This window comes from Cryptomeria japonica, chromosome 1 (genome assembly GCF_030272615.1).
Source record: "Cryptomeria japonica chromosome 1, Sugi_1.0, whole genome shotgun sequence".
Lineage (NCBI taxonomy): Eukaryota > Viridiplantae > Streptophyta > Pinopsida > Cupressales > Cupressaceae > Cryptomeria > Cryptomeria japonica.
The window spans coordinates 387,585,554-387,589,862 of record NC_081405.1 but is presented as its reverse complement, the minus strand read 5'-3'; the positions used below and the strand labels follow the sequence as shown (position 1 = coordinate 387,589,862).

Sequence of the window (4,309 nt, the reverse complement as noted above, 5' to 3'; positions counted from 1 at the left end):
TTGTTAATCCTCAAAATGCATTAGTTAGAAACACAGGCATAGGTGGAGGTGCGTACATCGTTGCAAATGCTATTTCACCTTTCAAACATTCAATTGCATCAGCAACTGCAGTTTTTCATTACAATACTTACTCTGATGAATCTGTACAAAAATCAAATATGAATAAAGAAAAAAAGAATAAATTGAAGAGGGTTGCAACTACTGTTGCTTCTAAGGAATGACCTACATCGAACAGGGTAATTCCCATATATGACCCAAACAACAAAATGATGGAGTACATGGTTGTTGTGCCCCTAGATAATAATCAAAATCTACCACAAAGTCAGATAGATCCCAAGTGGATTGAATTACAGAAAAGGATAAAAAATTTTGACTCTACATTAGTAATTACAGAGCATGAATAGATGGAGGCAGAACTGAATGAACTAAGTAAAAAATTGGCTAAAAGCAATAAAGAATTAAACAATGAAAAAGCCGCTTCAGCCAGATTATACAATAGTCTAGAGACTGCTATTGCCACAAACAAACATTTATAGGAGCAATTGGATCATCAGAGGGCAAAGGAAAAATAGTGAGAAGAAAGAAAATCAAGTGAAAAAATGGGACAAGAGCTGCGGAAAGCTGAAAATATTATCAAAACTTTGGAGAACAGAATGAAGGAAAATTCTAAAAAGACAGTGAGGTATAAAAAAAAAAATTTGGGGGCAAATAATGCAGAGGAATGACCAGTTGTATCAGTGGTTTCAATTGAATGAAAGTGAGAGGACACTATGTAAAGGTCAAGGAATACATTGGTCAAAACAGAGAGGTTTGTTCAAGAGACAAAATTGCAAAACAATTTTTGCAAACACTCAACAAAGACAATGACAACTATTTGGCAACGAAGGGAATTCGTAGCTGCATTGATGCCTCAATAAAGACCATCTATCATTCAAAAATGTGAAAAACTACGGGAAGCAGAGGAATGTTTGGGTATGGCTGCAAAAAAGGTGATGATGCTGGATGAAAAGGAACAAAAATTGATAGAGTTTGGTTTGGCAAAGAGTGTTGACACAAACAATCAATATATTGGAAATGTTTCTTTCAAAAAGAAGATGGAGGAGAAAATGAACACTGATGTAGAGAAGTTTCCTAAGGACAGTAGTGAGGCAAGTTTTTTGGGTTACATCGAACCATTGATAACCTTGAATGCAATATTGAATGAAACATTGGTGTCAAATTCAGATTCCTCTTCCAGATATGAAATGCTGACAAATTTCCAGGTTGCTTTCTATATGTTACAGCAAATTAGACTTCCATCAGATGCAGAGTGGAGCACCCTACAAAAACTTACACGGTGATTTCATAATATGTATTATCAACACAGGCCATCACATAGAACTTTGTTGCACAGGTATGTAGTCTGGGTTGATTTTCAAAATGATCTGGCATGTAAAACAAACAATCAAATTAAATTTTTTTGGCAGGTGAAATCAGGGTTTTAATAATTTATCTGCTCCAATTTTTAGTCAGATTTCAGTTCAGCGGTCATTCGGGTACTCTTCCATAACCATGCACTTTGTATAAGATTAATCTTAAATAGTGATTAATCTGCACTGGTATAGCCAATTAGGAGTCAATTTTGTTCAAATATTTCTTTTCATTTGTATTGAACCAGTAAAATATCCACATTTTTAATGGAATTTTTTTGTTGAATGTTTTTTTGGCAGCTATGTTCTCAGATTGTCAAAGGCTTTACATACATTGCAAGGAAACATAAGGCGTAAATACAGAGCCTATTGGCAGATTCTCAGGAAGAAGATGCACTAGGTGCAAGAGTAAATATCAGTAATTTTAAAAATCAATCTCCAGGTTAGGCACTCGGGTACCTCACCAATTCATCTCTACAGTTCATTATTGATTTTCAATTGTTGACCAATAAACAAAAAATGAATATCTTAAGTGTCTCTCTATTAGTGAGAGAGGTAGGAAGTGATATAAAATTTGTGCCCATTCCAATTGATCTTCCTCAATTTACCATAATTTTATTTGGTCATTTAAAATGTTACTTTGTGGGTGGGTTTGTGCTCGTGGCCACCCCCTTTGTAGTCAAAAGGCCTCTCAGGCAATAAAACCATCTTCATGACCCCAAGCTTTGGCTCGCCTTCTCCATTTTTCAACTATTTCATTAGCATCTCATTTCCCTCTAACTGGTGTTCATTTCCCAGTGATCGGGCATGCAACTAGGTGCTGAGGGTTTCATTGTGTGGTTTTTATACACCATGGTGTGTTTGGTTTGTCTTTTTCCACTCATTTTTTTGTTTATGTGAGGAGAATAGAAAACTTTATTAGTTTCTTGGCTCAAGATCAGGTATGTCTTGGTCCCCTCAACAATATAAATGATTTTCCTTTCTTTAGAGTATACAAAAACTGGAGGCTGGTTTCTGAACAAAAACTAGTAATGTGTTTCTTTTCTTGGCTTTTTTTCATTTCATGGCATGTAAACATTCTTCAAAATTTATTGATGACTTTTGTTATATACAATTTTGTCTGGTTTTGGAAAGAAAGCATGAGGACCAATATCATGAACAATATTTATGTGGCTTATGTTCCAATATCTTTCAGTGTCTTGTACTGTAGTTATGTTCTTTCTACTAGATTGGTAACGTGGACCCCAATTTTGTGTGACCTAGGTTTGATTTGGTTTTTGAACTACTAGAATATTTGAATTGTCTTTTGACTTCAATATTTAAACAGACAAACATGTGGTGACTTTAAAGTCCAATAATAGCATGTAAGGTGCCATTGTCACCACTACCCAAATACAAAGAACATTCAACAATTCACTACTAAATCCACATTGGTTCAAAATGGGATAATAAATGATCTTTTTTATAGCTTTATTGTCAATCCTTTCACAAGAATATGCCATATCATATTTGAGTTACTATAATTTAATGATGTCTTTCCCTGTACTTCTAATCTTTTTTTGCTCACTACTCCATTGATGGACGAATAGGTGAATCGGTTTTATGAATGGAATGAAACTTCCTTCATCTTAGAAAACATCAAAGATACAATTTCGATTGAGTTGCTACCATATGAATCTTCTTGTCCCTATACTTATCATTTTCCACATGCTACTCTATGAGTAGACTAAAGACCAAATTATTGTTTATGCACTAAAAATTTCTTTGTGTTAGAAAACATAAATAAATAAATCTTTGATGCAAAACATCTGATCTATAGGGGAAAATAGGAGCCATAAAGGATGGTCCAGTGAAATAAAAAATAAAACTAAAGAACAAATGAGTGTCACGGTGTGTGAGAAGGCCACAAAGCCAAAGATGACCATACATAAAACACCTTGCAGATGAAAGGACATTCATACAAACCAATTAATTAATTAAAAACTATCAAAATTTTACATGGAATCAGCTTAAAAAAACAATTTCTTTTGCAAAAGATGAGGGAGATCAGTACATGTTCATGCCTTACCTCACTAGAGTTGCAAAGAACTCCAAAAACTGTATCAGTATTTAAAAAAAGGCTATAGGGTGAAGACCAACAAGGGAATGTGATATAATCAAAAACCCTCTACAATAAGTAGCCACCAAGCCAAAGCAACATCATAGTGTTGAAAATGGCAAATCCCTACTCTTAGAGGGAGAAAATGAAAATGCATGGCAGAACTGTTTGTTGTAGTATTTCAATGTCACTAGGTTGATTGTGGAGTTAAATACTTTAGTAAACAAATAACAATCACAAATACATGTACCACAGAAACATTTTAGGCTTTAGAGAAAGAAACAAAAAAATATTATTGATTCAATGCATGATCATAATAAGTCAACAAACTCAAAGTAAACAAGGGTTTTACACTATCTTCTCATGGTCCATTGTTAACCATAAGTATTAATTGCCAAGGTTTTATACTGCCTTTGTGTCTTTCATGGGTTGCTTCCTTACTGGTATATTCTTTGATTAATAGAGGACAAGGCCATATTTGTGTCCTCATCTTGAACTTTACTCTTGGCATGTATTTCAGAATCCTCTATATATGTAGATTCATTATTTCTACTATCCATAAAAAGGACCTTAGTAGCTCTGTATTTTGATGATCTAAACTTGGTATACCTTTATGATTAATCTCTGTAAATTCTGAAATGATGAATTGACAGTGGTGTGCCTTTGGAAACCTTTTTACTAATAAATAACAACTTTGGATTCTATTCTCTATGGCATTCTTGTGGTAAAGATTGTTATCTCAGTCTTGTTACTGTTCTTGAAGTGTATATGACTGCATATAAAGCTATATAAATCCTTTTTT

General features: G+C 33.9%; 1 long non-coding RNA gene across 1 annotated transcript; it reads left to right on the top strand.

Moving 5' to 3' along the window:
- The first annotated feature begins 769 nt into the window (after positions 1-769).
- LOC131070865 (uncharacterized) lies at positions 770-2,417 on the top strand. Its single transcript, XR_009112416.2, has 3 exons — positions 770-1,393; positions 1,467-1,535; positions 1,710-2,417. It is a non-coding gene; the product is annotated as an uncharacterized LOC131070865 (long non-coding RNA).
- The last annotated feature ends 1,892 nt before the right edge of the window (positions 2,418-4,309 follow it).